The sequence below is a fragment of the Mycteria americana genome, unplaced genomic scaffold, assembly GCF_035582795.1.
Source record: "Mycteria americana isolate JAX WOST 10 ecotype Jacksonville Zoo and Gardens unplaced genomic scaffold, USCA_MyAme_1.0 Scaffold_82, whole genome shotgun sequence".
Classification (NCBI taxonomy): domain Eukaryota; kingdom Metazoa; phylum Chordata; class Aves; order Ciconiiformes; family Ciconiidae; genus Mycteria; species Mycteria americana.
The window spans coordinates 36,343-54,513 of record NW_027445667.1 but is presented as its reverse complement, the minus strand read 5'-3'; positions in this window follow the sequence as shown (position 1 = coordinate 54,513).

Here is an 18,171-nt window from a genome sequence, read left to right as displayed (position 1 = left end):
GTGTTGCCCCATTACGAAGCAATGCTTTAGCAGAGCGCGAATGTCTGTGTGGCAGCGAATGCAGTTCCAAGGGACAGTGAAAACCAGCTAGAGCTTTCAGTGCTGGCAGCTTTCCTGTGGGCGCAATCTCTGGACGTTTCCAATTTGGCAGCCGGGCTCTGCCAGAGAGAGATACAGAGTGTTGCCCCATTACGAAGCAATGCTTTAGCAGAGCGCGAATGTCTGTGTGGCAGCGAATGCAGTTCCAAGGGACAGTGAAAACCAGCTAGAGCTTTCAGTGCTGGCAGCTTTCCTGTGGGCGCAATCTCTGGACGTTTCCAATTTGGCAGCCGGGCTCTGCCACAGAGAGATACAGATTGTTGCCCCATTACGAAGCAATGCTTTAGCAGAGCGCGAATGTCTGTGTGGCAGCGAATGCAGTTCCAAGGGACAGTGAAAACCAGCTAGAGCTTTCAGTGCTGGCAGCTTTCCTGTGGGCGCAATCTCTGGATGTTTCCAATTTGGCAGCCGGGCTCTGCCAGAGAGAGATACAGAGTGTTGCCCCATTACAAAGCAATGCTTTAGCAGAGCGCAAATGTCTGTGTGGCAGCGAATGCAGTTCCAAGGGACAGTGAAAACCAGCTAGAGCTTTCAGTGCTGGCAGCTTTCCTGTGGGCGCAATCTCTGGACGTTTCCAATTTGGCAGCCGGGCTCTGCCAGAGAGAGATACAGAGTGTTGCCCCATTACGAAGCAATGCTTTAGCAGAGCGCGAATGTCTGTGTGGCAGCGAATGCAGTTCCAAGGGACAGTGAAAACCAGCTAGAGCTTTCAGTGCTGGCAGCTTTCCTGTGGGCGCAATCTCTGGACGTTTCCAATTTGGCAGCCGGGCTCTGCCAGAGAGAGATACAGAGTGTTGCCCCATTAGGAAGCAATGCTTTAGCAGAGCGCGAATGTCTGTGTGGCAGCGAATGCAGTTCCAAGGGACAGTGAAAACCAGCTAGAGCTTTCAGTGCTGGCAGCTTTCCTGTGGGCGCAATCTCTGGACATTTCCAATTTGGCAGCCGGGCTCTGCCAGAGAGAGATACAGAGTGTTGCCCCATTAGGAAGCAATGCTTTAGCAGAGCGCGAATGTCTGTGTGGCAGCGAATGCAGTTCCAAGGGACAGTGAAAACCAGCTAGAGCTTTCAGTGCTGGCAGCTTTCCTGTGGGCGCAATCTCTGGACGTTTCCAATTTGGCAGCCGGGCTCTGCCAGAGAGAGATACAGAGTGTTGCCCCATTAGGAAGCAATGCTTTAGCAGAGCGCGAATGTCTGTGTGGCAGCGAATGCAGTTCCAAGGGACAGTGAAAACCAGCTAGAGCTTTCAGTGCTGGCAGCTTTCCTGTGGGCGCAATCTCTGGACGTTTCCAATTTGGCAGCCGGGCTCTGCCAGAGAGAGATACAGAGTGTTGCCCCATTACGAAGCAATGCTTTAGCAGAGCGCGAATGTCTGTGTGGCAGCGAATGCAGTTCCAAGGGACAGTGAAAACCAGCTAGAGCTTTCAGTGCTGGCAGCTTTCCTGTGGGCGCAATCTCTGGACGTTTCCAATTTGGCAGCCGGGCTCTGCCACAGAGAGATACAGATTGTTGCCCCATTACGAAGCAATGCTTTAGCAGAGCGCGAATGTCTGTGTGGCAGCGAATGCAGTTCCAAGGGACAGTGAAAACCAGCTAGAGCTTTCAGTGCTGGCAGCTTTCCTGTGGGCGCAATCTCTGGACGTTTCCAATTTGGCAGCCGGGCTCTGCCAGAGAGAGATACAGAGTGTTGCCCCATTACGAAGCAATGCTTTAGCAGAGCGCAAATGTCTGTGTGGCAGCGAATGCAGTTCCAAGGGACAGTGAAAACCAGCTAGAGCTTTCAGTGCTGGCAGCTTTCCTGTGGGCGCAATCTCTGGACGTTTCCAATTTGGCAGCCGGGCTCTGCCAGAGAGAGATACAGAGTGTTGCCCCATTAGGAAGCAATGCTTTAGCAGAGCGCGAATGTCTGTGTGGCAGCGAATGCAGTTCCAAGGGACAGTGAAAACCAGCTAGAGCTTTCAGTGCTGGCAGCTTTCCTGTGGGCGCAATCTCTGGACGTTTCCAATTTGGCAGCCGGGCTCTGCCAGAGAGAGATACAGAGTGTTGCCCCATTAGGAAGCAATGCTTTAGCAGAGCGCGAATGTCTGTGTGGCAGCGAATGCAGTTCCAAGGGACAGTGAAAACCAGCTAGAGCTTTCAGTGCTGGCAGCTTTCCTGTGGGCGCAATCTCTGGACGTTTCCAATTTGGCAGCCGGGCTCTGCCAGAGAGAGATACAGAGTGTTGCCCCATTAGGAAGCAATGCTTTAGCAGAGCGCGAATGTCTGTGTGGCAGCGAATGCAGTTCCAAGGGACAGTGAAAACCAGCTAGAGCTTTCAGTGCTGGCAGCTTTCCTGTGGGCGCAATCTCTGGACGTTTCCAATTTGGCAGCCGGGCTCTGCCAGAGAGAGATACAGAGTGTTGCCCCATTACGAAGCAATGCTTTAGCAGAGCGCAAATGTCTGTGTGGCAGCGAATGCAGTTCCAAGGGACAGTGAAAACCAGCTAGAGCTTTCAGTGCTGGCAGCTTTCCTGTGGGCGCAATCTCTGGACGTTTCCAATTTGGCAGCCGGGCTCTGCCAGAGAGAGATACAGAGTGTTGCCCCATTAGGAAGCAATGCTTTAGCAGAGCGCGAATGTCTGTGTGGCAGCGAATGCAGTTCCAAGGGACAGTGAAAACCAGCTAGAGCTTTCAGTGCTGGCAGCTTTCCTGTGGGCGCAATCTCTGGACGTTTCCAATTTGGCAGCCGGGCTCTGCCAGAGAGAGATACAGAGTGTTGCCCCATTAGGAAGCAATGCTTTAGCAGAGCGCGAATGTCTGTGTGGCAGCGAATGCAGTTCCAAGGGACAGTGAAAACCAGCTAGAGCTTTCAGTGCTGGCAGCTTTCCTGTGGGCGCAATCTCTGGACGTTTCCAATTTGGCAGCCGGGCTCTGCCAGAGAGAGATACAGAGTGTTGCCCCATTAGGAAGCAATGCTTTAGCAGAGCGCGAATGTCTGTGTGGCAGCGAATGCAGTTCCAAGGGACAGTGAAAACCAGCTAGAGCTTTCAGTGCTGGCAGCTTTCCTGTGGGCGCAATCTCTGGACGTTTCCAATTTGGCAGCCGGGCTCTGCCAGAGAGAGATACAGAGTGTTGCCCCATTACGAAGCAATGCTTTAGCAGAGCGCGAATGTCTGTGTGGCAGCGAATGCAGTTCCAAGGGACAGTGAAAACCAGCTAGAGCTTTCAGTGCTGGCAGCTTTCCTGTGGGCGCAATCTCTGGACGTTTCCAATTTGGCAGCTGGGCTCTGCCAGAGAGAGATACAGAGTGTTGCCCCATTAGGAAGCAATGCTTTAGCAGAGCGCGAATGTCTGTGTGGCAGCGAATGCAGTTCCAAGGGACAGTGAAAACCAGCTAGAGCTTTCAGTGCTGGCAGCTTTCCTGTGGGCGCAATCTCTGGATGTTTCCAATTTGGCAGCCGGGCTCTGCCAGAGAGAGATACAGAGTGTTGCCCCATTACGAAGCAATGCTTTAGCAGAGCGCAAATGTCTGTGTGGCAGCGAATGCAGTTCCAAGGGACAGTGAAAACCAGCTAGAGCTTTCAGTGCTGGCAGCTTTCCTGTGGGCGCAATCTCTGGACGTTTCCAATTTGGCAGCCGGGCTCTGCCAGAGAGAGATACAGAGTGTTGCCCCATTACGAAGCAATGCTTTAGCAGAGCGCGAATGTCTGTGTGGCAGCGAATGCAGTTCCAAGGGACAGTGAAAACCAGCTAGAGCTTTCAGTGCTGGCAGCTTTCCTGTGGGCGCAATCTCTGGACGTTTCCAATTTGGCAGCCAGGCTCTGCCAGAGAGAGATACAGAGTGTTGCCCCATTAGGAAGCAATGCTTTAGCAGAGCGCGAATGTCTGTGTGGCAGCGAATGCAGTTCCAAGGGACAGTGAAAACCAGCTAGAGCTTTCAGTGCTGGCAGCTTTCCTGTGGGCGCAATCTCTGGACGTTTCCAATTTGGCAGCCGGGCTCTGCCAGAGAGAGATACAGAGTGTTGCCCCATTAGGAAGCAATGCTTTAGCAGAGCGCGAATGTCTGTGTGGCAGCGAATGCAGTTCCAAGGGACAGTGAAAACCAGCTAGAGCTTTCAGTGCTGGCAGCTTTCCTGTGGGCGCAATCTCTGGACGTTTCCAATTTGGCAGCCGGGCTCTGCCAGAGAGAGATACAGAGTGTTGCCCCATTAGGAAGCAATGCTTTAGCAGAGCGCGAATGTCTGTGTGGCAGCGAATGCAGTTCCAAGGGACAGTGAAAACCAGCTAGAGCTTTCAGTGCTGGCAGCTTTCCTGTGGGCGCAATCTCTGGACGTTTCCAATTTGGCAGCCGGGCTCTGCCAGAGAGAGATACAGAATGTTGCCCCCTTACCAAGCAATGCTATGGCTGAGCGCGAATGTCTGTGTGGCAGCGAATGCAGTTCCAAGGGACAGTGAAAACCAGCTAGAGCTTTCAGTGCTGGCAGCTTTCCTGTGGGCGCAATCTCTGGACGTTTCCAATTTGGCAGCCGGGCTCTGCCACAGAGAGATACAGAGTGTTGCCCCATTAGGAAGCAATGCTTTAGCAGAGCGCGAATGTCTGTGTGGCAGCGAATGCAGTTCCAAGGGACAGTGAAAACCAGCTAGAGCTTTCAGTTCTGGCAGCTTTCCTGTGGGCGCAATCTCTGGACGTTTCCAATTTGGCAGCCGGGCTCTGCCAGAGAGAGATACAGAGTGTTGCCCCATTACGAAGCAATGCTTTAGCAGAGCGCAAATGTCTGTGTGGCAGCGAATGCAGTTCCAAGGGACAGTGAAAACCAGCTAGAGCTTTCAGTGCTGGCAGCTTTCCTGTGGGCGCAATCTCTGGACGTTTCCAATTTGGCAGCCGGGCTCTGCCAGAGAGAGATACAGAGTGTTGCCCCATTAGGAAGCAATGCTTTAGCAGAGCGCGAATGTCTGTGTGGCAGCGAATGCAGTTCCAAGGGACAGTGAAAACCAGCTAGAGCTTTCAGTGCTGGCAGCTTTCCTGTGGGCGCAATCTCTGGACGTTTCCAATTTGGCAGCCGGGCTCTGCCAGAGAGAGATACAGAGTGTTGCCCCATTACGAAGCAATGCTTTAGCAGAGCGCGAATGTCTGTGTGGCAGCGAATGCAGTTCCAAGGGACAGTGAAAACCAGCTAGAGCTTTCAGTGCTGGCAGCTTTCCTGTGGGCGCAATCTCTGGACGTTTCCAATTTGGCAGCCGGGCTCTGCCAGAGAGAGATACAGAGTGTTGCCCCATTAGGAAGCAATGCTTTAGCAGAGCGCGAATGTCTGTGTGGCAGCGAATGCAGTTCCAAGGGACAGTGAAAACCAGCTAGAGCTTTCAGTGCTGGCAGCTTTCCTGTGGGCGCAATCTCTGGACGTTTCCAATTTGGCAGCCGGGCTCTGCCACAGAGAGATACAGATTGTTGCCCCATTACGAAGCAATGCTTTAGCAGAGCGCGAATGTCTGTGTGGCAGCGAATGCAGTTCCAAGGGACAGTGAAAACCAGCTAGAGCTTTCAGTGCTGGCAGCTTTCCTGTGGGCGCAATCTCTGGACGTTTCCAATTTGGCAGCCGGGCTCTGCCAGAGAGAGATACAGAGTGTTGCCCCATTAGGAAGCAATGCTTTAGCAGAGCGCGAATGTCTGTGTGGCAGCGAATGCAGTTCCAAGGGACAGTGAAAACCAGCTAGAGCTTTCAGTGCTGGCAGCTTTCCTGTGGGCGCAATCTCCGGACGTTTCCAATTTGGCAGCCGGGCTCTGCCAGAGAGAGATACAGAGTGTTGCCCCATTACGAAGCAATGCTTTAGCAGAGCGCGAATGTCTGTGTGGCAGCGAATGCAGTTCCAAGGGACAGTGAAAACCAGCTAGAGCTTTCAGTGCTGGCAGCTTTCCTGTGGGCGCAATCTCTGGACGTTTCCAATTTGGCAGCCGGGCTCTGCCAGAGAGAGATACAGAGTGTTGCCCCATTACGAAGCAATGCTTTAGCAGAGCGCGAATGTCTGTGTGGCAGCGAATGCAGTTCCAAGGGACAGTGAAAACCAGCTAGAGCTTTCAGTGCTGGCAGCTTTCCTGTGGGCGCAATCTCTGGACGTTTCCAATTTGGCAGCCGGGCTCTGCCAGAGAGAGATACAGAATGTTGCCCCCTTACCAAGCAATGCTATGGCTGAGCGCGAATGTCTGTGTGGCAGCGAATGCAGTTCCAAGGGACAGTGAAAACCAGCTAGAGCTTTCAGTGCTGGCAGCTTTCCTGTGGGCGCAATCTCTGGACGTTTCCAATTTGGCAGCCGGGCTCTGCCAGAGAGAGATACAGAGTGTTGCCCCATTAGGAAGCAATGCTTTAGCAGAGCGCGAATGTCTGTGTGGCAGCGAATGCAGTTCCAAGGGACAGTGAAAACCAGCTAGAGCTTTCAGTGCTGGCAGCTTTCCTGTGGGCGCAATCTCTGGACGTTTCCAATTTGGCAGCCGGGCTCTGCCAGAGAGAGATACAGAGTGTTGCCCCATTAGGAAGCAATGCTTTAGCAGAGCGCGAATGTCTGTGTGGCAGCGAATGCAGTTCCAAGGGACAGTGAAAACCAGCTAGAGCTTTCAGTGCTGGCAGCTTTCCTGTGGGCGCAATCTCCGGACGTTTCCAATTTGGCAGCCGGGCTCTGCCAGAGAGAGATACAGAGTGTTGCCCCATTACGAAGCAATGCTTTAGCAGAGCGCGAATGTCTGTGTGGCAGCGAATGCAGTTCCAAGGGACAGTGAAAACCAGCTAGAGCTTTCAGTGCTGGCAGCTTTCCTGTGGGCGCAATCTCTGGACGTTTCCAATTTGGCAGCCGGGCTCTGCCAGAGAGAGATACAGAGTGTTGCCCCATTAGGAAGCAATGCTTTAGCAGAGCGCGAATGTCTGTGTGGCAGCGAATGCAGTTCCAAGGGACAGTGAAAACCAGCTAGAGCTTTCAGTGCTGGCAGCTTTCCTGTGGGCGCAATCTCTGGACGTTTCCAATTTGGCAGCCGGGCTCTGCCAGAGAGAGATACAGAGTGTTGCCCAATTACCAAGTTAAGCTTTAGCAGAGCGCGAATGTCTGTGTGGCAGCGAATGCAGTTCCAAGGGACAGTGAAAACCAGCTAGAGCTTTCAGTGCTGGCAGCTTTCCTGTGGGCACAATCTCTGGACGTTTCCAATTTGGCAGCCGGGCTCTGCCAGAGAGAGATACAGATTGTTGCCCCATTACGAAGCAATGCTTTAGCAGAGCGCGAATGTCTGTGTGGCAGTGAATGCAGTTCCAAGGGACAGTGAAAACCAGCTAGAGCTTTCAGTGCTGGCAGCTTTCCTGTGGGCGCAATCTCTGGACGTTTCCAATTTGGCAGCTGGGCTCTGCCAGAGAGAGATACAGAGTGTTGCCCCATTAGGAAGCAATGCTTTAGCAGAGCGCGAATGTCTGTGTGGCAGCGAATGCAGTTCCAAGGGACAGTGAAAACCAGCTAGAGCTTTCAGTGCTGGCAGCTTTCCTGTGGGCGCAATCTCTGGATGTTTCCAATTTGGCAGCCGGGCTCTGCCAGAGAGAGATACAGAGTGTTGCCCCATTACAAAGCAATGCTTTAGCAGAGCGCAAATGTCTGTGTGGCAGCGAATGCAGTTCCAAGGGACAGTGAAAACCAGCTAGAGCTTTCAGTGCTGGCAGCTTTCCTGTGGGCGCAATCTCTGGACGTTTCCAATTTGGCAGCTGGGCTCTGCCAGAGAGAGATACAGAGTGTTGCCCCATTAGGAAGCAATGCTTTAGCAGAGCGCGAATGTCTGTGTGGCAGCGAATGCAGTTCCAAGGGACAGTGAAAACCAGCTAGAGCTTTCAGTGCTGGCAGCTTTCCTGTGGGCGCAATCTCTGGACGTTTCCAATTTGGCAGCCGGGCTCTGCCAGAGAGAGATACAGAGTGTTTCCCCATTACGAAGCAATGCTTTAGCAGAGCGCGAATGTCTGTGTGGCAGCGAATGCAGTTCCAAGGGACAGTGAAAACCAGCTAGAGCTTTCAGTGCTGGCAGCTTTCCTGTGGGCGCAATCTCTGGACGTTTCCAATTTGGCAGCCGGGCTCTGCCAGAGAGAGATACAGAGTGTTGCCCCATTAGGAAGCAATGCTTTAGCAGAGCGCGAATGTCTGTGTGGCAGCGAATGCAGTTCCAAGGGACAGTGAAAACCAGCTAGAGCTTTCAGTGCTGGCAGCTTTCCTGTGGGCGCAATCTCTGGACGTTTCCAATTTGGCAGCCGGGCTCTGCCAGAGAGAGATACAGAGTGTTGCCCCATTACGAAGCAATGCTTTAGCAGAGCGCGAATGTCTGTGTGGCAGCGAATGCAGTTCCAAGGGACAGTGAAAACCAGCTAGAGCTTTCAGTGCTGGCAGCTTTCCTGTGGGCGCAATCTCTGGACGTTTCCAATTTGGCAGCCGGGCTCTGCCAGAGAGAGATACAGAGTGTTGCCCCATTAGGAAGCAATGCTTTAGCAGAGCGCAAATGTCTGTGTGGCAGCGAATGCAGTTCCAAGGGACAGTGAAAACCAGCTAGAGCTTTCAGTGCTGGCAGCTTTCCTGTGGGCGCAATCTCCGGACGTTTCCAATTTGGCAGCCGGGCTCTGCCAGAGAGAGATACAGAGTGTTGCCCCATTACGAAGCAATGCTTTAGCAGAGCGCGAATGTCTGTGTGGCAGCGAATGCAGTTCCAAGGGACAGTGAAAACCAGCTAGAGCTTTCAGTGCTGGCAGCTTTCCTGTGGGCGCAATCTCCGGACGTTTCCAATTTGGCAGCCGGGCTCTGCCAGAGAGAGATACAGAGTGTTGCCCCATTAGGAAGCAATGCTTTAGCAGAGCGCGAATGTCTGTGTGGCAGCGAATGCAGTTCCAAGGGACAGTGAAAACCAGCTAGAGCTTTCAGTGCTGGCAGCTTTCCTGTGGGCGCAATCTCTGGACGTTTCCAATTTGGCAGCCGGGCTCTGCCAGAGAGAGATACAGAGTGTTGCCCCATTAGGAAGCAATGCTTTAGCAGAGCGCGAATGTCTGTGTGGCAGCGAATGCAGTTCCAAGGGACAGTGAAAACCAGCTAGAGCTTTCAGTGCTGGCAGCTTTCCTGTGGGCGCAATCTCCGGACGTTTCCAATTTGGCAGCCGGGCTCTGCCAGAGAGAGATACAGAGTGTTGCCCCATTAGGAAGCAATGCTTTAGCAGAGCGCGAATGTCTGTGTGGCAGCGAATGCAGTTCCAAGGGACAGTGAAAACCAGCTAGAGCTTTCAGTGCTGGCAGCTTTCCTGTGGGCGCAATCTCCGGACGTTTCCAATTTGGCAGCCGGGCTCTGCCAGAGAGAGATACAGAGTGTTGCCCCATTACGAAGCAATGCTTTAGCAGAGCGCGAATGTCTGTGTGGCAGCGAATGCAGTTCCAAGGGACAGTGAAAACCAGCTAGAGCTTTCAGTGCTGGCAGCTTTCCTGTGGGCGCAATCTCTGGACGTTTCCAATTTGGCAGCCGGGCTCTGCCAGAGAGAGATACAGAGTGTTGCCCCATTACGAAGCAATGCTTTAGCAGAGCGCAAATGTCTGTGTGGCAGCGAATGCAGTTCCAAGGGACAGTGAAAACCAGCTAGAGCTTTCAGTGCTGGCAGCTTTCCTGTGGGCGCAATCTCTGGACGTTTCCAATTTGGCAGCCGGGCTCTGCCAGAGAGAGATACAGAGTGTTGCCCCATTAGGAAGCAATGCTTTAGCAGAGCGCGAATGTCTGTGTGGCAGCGAATGCAGTTCCAAGGGACAGTGAAAACCAGCTAGAGCTTTCAGTGCTGGCAGCTTTCCTGTGGGCGCAATCTCTGGACGTTTCCAATTTGGCAGCCGGGCTCTGCCAGAGAGAGATACAGAGTGTTGCCCCATTACGAAGCAATGCTTTAGCAGAGCGCGAATGTCTGTGTGGCAGCGAATGCAGTTCCAAGGGACAGTGAAAACCAGCTAGAGCTTTCAGTGCTGGCAGCTTTCCTGTGGGCGCAATCTCTGGACGTTTCCAATTTGGCAGCCGGGCTCTGCCAGAGAGAGATACAGAGTGTTGCCCCATTACGAACCAATGCTTTAGCAGAGCGCGAATGTCTGTTTGGCAGTAAATGCAGTTCCAAGGGACAGTGAAAACCAGCTAGAGCTTTCAGTGCTGGCAGCTTTCCTGTGGGCGCAATCTCTGGACGTTTCCAATTTGGCAGCCGGGCTCTGCCAGAGAGAGATACAGAGTGTTGCCCCATTAGGAAGCAATGCTTTAGCAGAGCGCAAATGTCTGTGTGGCAGCGAATGCAGTTCCAAGGGACAGTGAAAACCAGCTAGAGCTTTCAGTGCTGGCAGCTTTCCTGTGGGCGCAATCTCTGGACGTTTCCAATTTGGCAGCCGGGCTCTGCCACAGAGAGATACAGATTGTTGCCCCATTACGAAGCAATGCTTTAGCAGAGCGCGAATGTCTGTGTGGCAGCGAATGCAGTTCCAAGGGACAGTGAAAACCAGCTAGAGCTTTCAGTGCTGGCAGCTTTCCTGTGGGCGCAATCTCTGGACGTTTCCAATTTGGCAGCCGGGCTCTGCCAGAGAGAGATACAGAGTGTTGCCCCATTACAAAGCAATGCTTTAGCAGAGCGCGAATGTCTGTGTGGCAGCGAATGCAGTTCCAAGGGACAGTGAAAACCAGCTAGAGCTTTCAGTGCTGGCAGCTTTCCTGTGGGCGCAATCTCTGGACGTTTCCAATTTGGCAGCCGGGCTCTGCCAGAGAGAGATACAGAGTGTTGCCCCATTACGAAGCAATGCTTTAGCAGAGCGCGAATGTCTGTGTGGCAGCGAATGCAGTTCCAAGGGACAGTGAAAACCAGCTAGAGCTTTCAGTGCTGGCAGCTTTCCTGTGGGCGCAATCTCTGGACGTTTCCAATTTGGCAGCCGGGCTCTGCCAGAGAGAGATACAGAGTGTTGCCCCATTACGAAGCAATGCTTTAGCAGAGCGCGAATGTCTGTGTGGCAGCGAATGCAGTTCCAAGGGACAGTGAAAACCAGCTAGAGCTTTCAGTGCTGGCAGCTTTCCTGTGGGCGCAATCTCTGGATGTTTCCAATTTGGCAGCCGGGCTCTGCCAGAGAGAGATACAGAGTGTTGCCCCATTACAAAGCAATGCTTTAGCAGAGCGCGAATGTCTGTGTGGCAGCGAATGCAGTTCCAAGGGACAGTGAAAACCAGCTAGAGCTTTCAGTGCTGGCAGCTTTCCTGTGGGCGCAATCTCTGGACGTTTCCAATTTGGCAGCCGGGCTCTGCCAGAGAGAGATACAGAGTGTTGCCCCATTACGAAGCAATGCTTTAGCAGAGCGCGAATGTCTGTGTGGCAGCGAATGCAGTTCCAAGGGACAGTGAAAACCAGCTAGAGCTTTCAGTGCTGGCAGCTTTCCTGTGGGCGCAATCTCTGGACGTTTCCAATTTGGCAGCCGGGCTCTGCCAGAGAGAGATACAGAGTGTTGCCCCATTACGAAGCAATGCTTTAGCAGAGCGCGAATGTCTGTGTGGCAGCGAATGCAGTTCCAAGGGACAGTGAAAACCAGCTAGAGCTTTCAGTGCTGGCAGCTTTCCTGTGGGCGCAATCTCTGGATGTTTCCAATTTGGCAGCCGGGCTCTGCCAGAGAGAGATACAGAGTGTTGCCCCATTACAAAGCAATGCTTTAGCAGAGCGCAAATGTCTGTGTGGCAGCGAATGCAGTTCCAAGGGACAGTGAAAACCAGCTAGAGCTTTCAGTGCTGGCAGCTTTCCTGTGGGCGCAATCTCTGGACGTTTCCAATTTGGCAGCCGGGCTCTGCCAGAGAGAGATAGAGAGTGTTGCCCCATTACGAACCAATGCTTTAGCAGAGCGCGAATGTCTGTTTGGCAGTAAATGCAGTTCCAAGGGACAGTGAAAACCAGCTAGAGCTTTCAGTGCTGGCAGCTTTCCTGTGGGCGCAATCTCTGGACGTTTCCAATTTGGCAGCCGGGCTCTGCCAGAGAGAGATACAGAGTGTTGCCCCATTACGAAGCAATGCTTTAGCAGAGCGCAAATGTCTGTGTGGCAGCGAATGCAGTTCCAAGGGACAGTGAAAACCAGCTAGAGCTTTCAGTGCTGGCAGCTTTCCTGTGGGCGCAATCTCTGGACGTTTCCAATTTGGCAGCCGGGCTCTGCCACAGAGAGATACAGATTGTTGCCCCATTACGAAGCAATGCTTTAGCAGAGCGCGAATGTCTGTGTGGCAGCGAATGCAGTTCCAAGGGACAGTGAAAACCAGCTAGAGCTTTCAGTGCTGGCAGCTTTCCTGTGGGCGCAATCTCTGGACGTTTCCAATTTGGCAGCCGGGCTCTGCCAGAGAGAGATACAGAGTGTTGCCCCATTGCAAAGCAATGCTTTAGCAGAGCGCGAATGTCTGTGTGGCAGCGAATGCAGTTCCAAGGGACAGTGAAAACCAGCTAGAGCTTTCAGTGCTGGCAGCTTTCCTGTGGGCGCAATCTCTGGACGTTTCCAATTTGGCAGCCGGGCTCTGCCAGAGAGAGATACAGAGTGTTGCCCCATTAGGAAGCAATGCTTTAGCAGAGCGCGAATGTCTGTGTGGCAGCGAATGCAGTTCCAAGGGACAGTGAAAACCAGCTAGAGCTTTCAGTGCTGGCAGCTTTCCTGTGGGCGCAATCTCTGGACGTTTCCAATTTGGCAGCCGGGCTCTGCCAGAGAGAGATACAGAGTGTTGCCCCATTACGAAGCAATGCTTTAGCAGAGCGCGAATGTCTGTGTGGCAGCGAATGCAGTTCCAAGGGACAGTGAAAACCAGCTAGAGCTTTCAGTGCTGGCAGCTTTCCTGTGGGCGCAATCTCTGGATGTTTCCAATTTGGCAGCCGGGCTCTGCCAGAGAGAGATACAGAGTGTTGCCCCATTACAAAGCAATGCTTTAGCAGAGCGCAAATGTCTGTGTGGCAGCGAATGCAGTTCCAAGGGACAGTGAAAACCAGCTAGAGCTTTCAGTGCTGGCAGCTTTCCTGTGGGCGCAATCTCTGGACGTTTCCAATTTGGCAGCCGGGCTCTGCCAGAGAGAGATACAGAGTGTTGCCCCATTAGGAAGCAATGCTTTAGCAGAGCGCGAATGTCTGTGTGGCAGCGAATGCAGTTCCAAGGGACAGTGAAAACCAGCTAGAGCTTTCAGTGCTGGCAGCTTTCCTGTGGGCGCAATCTCCGGACGTTTCCAATTTGGCAGCCGGGCTCTGCCAGAGAGAGATACAGAGTGTTGCCCCATTACGAAGCAATGCTTTAGCAGAGCGCGAATGTCTGTGTGGCAGCGAATGCAGTTCCAAGGGACAGTGAAAACCAGCTAGAGCTTTCAGTGCTGGCAGCTTTCCTGTGGGCGCAATCTCTGGACGTTTCCAATTTGGCAGCCGGGCTCTGCCAGAGAGAGATACAGAGTGTTGCCCCATTACGAAGCAATGCTTTAGCAGAGCGCGAATGTCTGTGTGGCAGCGAATGCAGTTCCAAGGGACAGTGAAAACCAGCTAGAGCTTTCAGTGCTGGCAGCTTTCCTGTGGGCGCAATCTCTGGACGTTTCCAATTTGGCAGCCGGGCTCTGCCAGAGAGAGATACAGAGTGTTGCCCCATTACGAAGCAATGCTTTAGCAGAGCGCAAATGTCTGTGTGGCAGCGAATGCAGTTCCAAGGGACAGTGAAAACCAGCTAGAGCTTTCAGTGCTGGCAGCTTTCCTGTGGGCGCAATCTCTGGATGTTTCCAATTTGGCAGCCGGGCTCTGCCAGAGAGAGATACAGAGTGTTGCCCCATTACAAAGCAATGCTTTAGCAGAGCGCAAATGTCTGTGTGGCAGCGAATGCAGTTCCAAGGGACAGTGAAAACCAGCTAGAGCTTTCAGTGCTGGCAGCTTTCCTGTGGGCGCAATCTCTGGACGTTTCCAATTTGGCAGCCGGGCTCTGCCAGAGAGAGATAGAGAGTGTTGCCCCATTACGAACCAATGCTTTAGCAGAGCGCGAATGTCTGTTTGGCAGTAAATGCAGTTCCAAGGGACAGTGAAAACCAGCTAGAGCTTTCAGTGCTGGCAGCTTTCCTGTGGGCGCAATCTCTGGACGTTTCCAATTTGGCAGCCGGGCTCTGCCAGAGAGAGATACAGAGTGTTGCCCCATTAGGAAGCAATGCTTTAGCAGAGCGCAAATGTCTGTGTGGCAGCGAATGCAGTTCCAAGGGACAGTGAAAACCAGCTAGAGCTTTCAGTGCTGGCAGCTTTCCTGTGGGCGCAATCTCTGGACGTTTCCAATTTGGCAGCCGGGCTCTGCCACAGAGAGATACAGATTGTTGCCCCATTACGAAGCAATGCTTTAGCAGAGCGCGAATGTCTGTGTGGCAGCGAATGCAGTTCCAAGGGACAGTGAAAACCAGCTAGAGCTTTCAGTGCTGGCAGCTTTCCTGTGGGCGCAATCTCTGGACGTTTCCAATTTGGCAGCCGGGCTCTGCCAGAGAGAGATACAGAGTGTTGCCCCATTACAAAGCAATGCTTTAGCAGAGCGCGAATGTCTGTGTGGCAGCGAATGCAGTTCCAAGGGACAGTGAAAACCAGCTAGAGCTTTCAGTGCTGGCAGCTTTCCTGTGGGCGCAATCTCTGGACGTTTCCAATTTGGCAGCCGGGCTCTGCCAGAGAGAGATACAGAGTGTTGCCCCATTACGAAGCAATGCTTTAGCAGAGCGCGAATGTCTGTGTGGCAGCGAATGCAGTTCCAAGGGACAGTGAAAACCAGCTAGAGCTTTCAGTGCTGGCAGCTTTCCTGTGGGCGCAATCTCTGGACGTTTCCAATTTGGCAGCCGGGCTCTGCCAGAGAGAGATACAGAGTGTTGCCCCATTACGAAGCAATGCTTTAGCAGAGCGCGAATGTCTGTGTGGCAGCGAATGCAGTTCCAAGGGACAGTGAAAACCAGCTAGAGCTTTCAGTGCTGGCAGCTTTCCTGTGGGCGCAATGTCTGGACGTTTCCAATTTGGCAGCCGGGCTCTGCCAGAGAGAGATACAGAGTGTTGCCCCATTACAAAGCAATGCTTTAGCAGAGCGCAAATGTCTGTGTGGCAGCGAATGCAGTTCCAAGGGACAGTGAAAACCAGCTAGAGCTTTCAGTGCTGGCAGCTTTCCTGTGGGCGCAATCTCTGGACGTTTCCAATTTGGCAGCCGGGCTCTGCCAGAGAGAGATACAGAGTGTTGCCCCATTAGGAAGCAATGCTTTAGCAGAGCGCGAATGTCTGTGTGGCAGCGAATGCAGTTCCAAGGGACAGTGAAAACCAGCTAGAGCTTTCAGTGCTGGCAGCTTTCCTGTGGGCGCAATCTCCGGACGTTTCCAATTTGGCAGCCGGGCTCTGCCAGAGAGAGATACAGAGTGTTGCCCCATTACGAAGCAATGCTTTAGCAGAGCGCGAATGTCTGTGTGGCAGCGAATGCAGTTCCAAGGGACAGTGAAAACCAGCTAGAGCTTTCAGTGCTGGCAGCTTTCCTGTGGGCGCAATCTCTGGACGTTTCCAATTTGGCAGCTGGGCTCTGCCAGAGAGAGATAGAGAGTGTTGCCCCATTAGGAAGCAATGCTTTAGCAGAGCGCGAATGTCTGTGTGGCAGCGAATGCAGTTCCAAGGGACAGTGAAAACCAGCTAGAGCTTTCAGTGCTGGCAGCTTTCCTGTGGGCGCAATCTCTGGACGTTTCCAATTTGGCAGCCGGGCTCTGCCACAGAGAGATACAGAGTGTTGCCCCATTAGGAAGCAATGCTTTAGCAGAGCGCGAATGTCTGTGTGGCAGCGAATGCAGTTCCAAGGGACAGTGAAAACCAGCTAGAGCTTTCAGTGCTGGCAGCTTTCCTGTGGGCGCAATCTCTGGACGTTTCCAATTTGGCAGCCGGGCTCTGCCAGAGAGAGATACAGAGTGTTGCCCCATTAGGAAGCAATGCTTTAGCAGAGCGCGAATGTCTGTGTGGCAGCGAATGCAGTTCCAAGGGACAGTGAAAACCAGCTAGAGCTTTCAGTGCTGGCAGCTTTCCTGTGGGCGCAATCTCTGGACGTTTCCAATTTGGCAGCCGGGCTCTGCCAGAGAGAGATACAGAATGTTGCCCCCTTACCAAGCAATGCTATGGCTGAGCGCGAATGTCTGTGTGGCAGCGAATGCAGTTCCAAGGGACAGTGAAAACCAGCTAGAGCTTTCAGTGCTGGCAGCTTTCCTGTGGGCGCAATCTCTGGACGTTTCCAATTTGGCAGCCGGGCTCTGCCAGAGAGAGATACAGAGTGTTGCCCCATTAGGAAGCAATGCTTTAGCAGAGCGCGAATGTCTGTGTGGCAGCGAATGCAGTTCCAAGGGACAGTGAAAACCAGCTAGAGCTTTCAGTGCTGGCAGCTTTCCTGTGGGCGCAATCTCTGGACGTTTCCAATTTGGCAGCCGGGCTCTGCCAGAGAGAGATACAGAGTGTTGCCCCATTACGAAGCAATGCTTTAGCAGAGCGCGAATGTCTGTGTGGCAGCGAATGCAGTTCCAAGGGACAGTGAAAACCAGCTAGAGCTTTCAGTGCTGGCAGCTTTCCTGTGGGCGCAATCTCTGGATGTTTCCAATTTGGCAGCCGGGCTCTGCCAGAGAGAGATGCAGAGTGTTGCCCCATTACGAAGCAATGCTTTAGCAGAGCGCAAATGTCTGTGTGGCAGCGAATGCAGTTCCAAGGGACAGTGAAAACCAGCTAGAGCTTTCAGTGCTGGCAGCTTTCCTGTGGGCGCAATCTCTGGACGTTTCCAATTTGGCAGCCGGGCTCTGCCAGAGAGAGATACAGAGTGTTGCCCCATTACGAAGCAATGCTTTAGCAGAGCGCGAATGTCTGTGTGGCAGCGAATGCAGTTCCAAGGGACAGTGAAAACCAGCTAGAGCTTTCAGTGCTGGCAGCTTTCCTGTGGGCGCAATCTCTGGACGTTTCCAATTTGGCAGCCGGGCTCTGCCAGAGAGAGATGCAGAGTGTTGCCCCATTAGGAAGCAATGCTTTAGCAGAGCGCGAATGTCTGTGTGGCAGCGAATGCAGTTCCAAGGGACAGTGAAAACCAGCTAGAGCTTTCAGTGCTGGCAGCTTTCCTGTGGGCGCAATCTCTGGACGTTTCCAATTTGGCAGCCGGGCTCTGCCAGAGAGAGATACAGAGTGTTGCCCCATTACGAAGCAATGCTTTAGCAGAGCGCAAATGTCTGTGTGGCAGCGAATGCAGTTCCAAGGGACAGTGAAAACCAGCTAGAGCTTTCAGTGCTGGCAGCTTTCCTGTGGGTGCAATCTCTGGACGTTTCCAATTTGGCAGCCGGGCTCTGCCAGAGAGAGATACAGAGTGTTGCCCCATTACGAAGCAATGCTTTAGCAGAGCGCGAATGTCTGTGTGGCAGCGAATGCAGTTCCAAGGGACAGTGAAAACCAGCTAGAGCTTTCAGTGCTGGCAGCTTTCCTGTGGGCGCAATCTCTGGACGTTTCCAATTTGGCAGCCGGGCTCTGCCAGAGAGAGATACAGAGTGTTGCCCCATTAGGAAGCAATGCTTTAGCAGAGCGCGAATGTCTGTGTGGCAGCGAATGCAGTTCCAAGGGACAGTGAAAACCAGCTAGAGCTTTCAGTGCTGGCAGCTTTCCTGTGGGCGCAATCTCTGGACGTTTCCAATTTGGCAGCCGGGCTCTGCCAGAGAGAGATACAGAGTGTTGCCCAATTACCAAGTTAAGCTTTAGCAGAGCGCGAATGTCTGTGTGGCAGCGAATGCAGTTCCAAGGGACAGTGAAAACCAGCTAGAGCTTTCAGTGCTGGCAGCTTTCCTGTGGGCACAATCTCTGGACGTTTCCAATTTGGCAGCCGGGCTCTGCCAGAGAGAGATACAGATTGTTGCCCCATTACGAAGCAATGCTTTAGCAGAGCGCGAATGTCTGTGTGGCAGTGAATGCAGTTCCAAGGGACAGTGAAAACCAGCTAGAGCTTTCAGTGCTGGCAGCTTTCCTGTGGGCGCAATCTCTGGACGTTTCCAATTTGGCAGCTGGGCTCTGCCAGAGAGAGATACAGAGTGTTGCCCCATTAG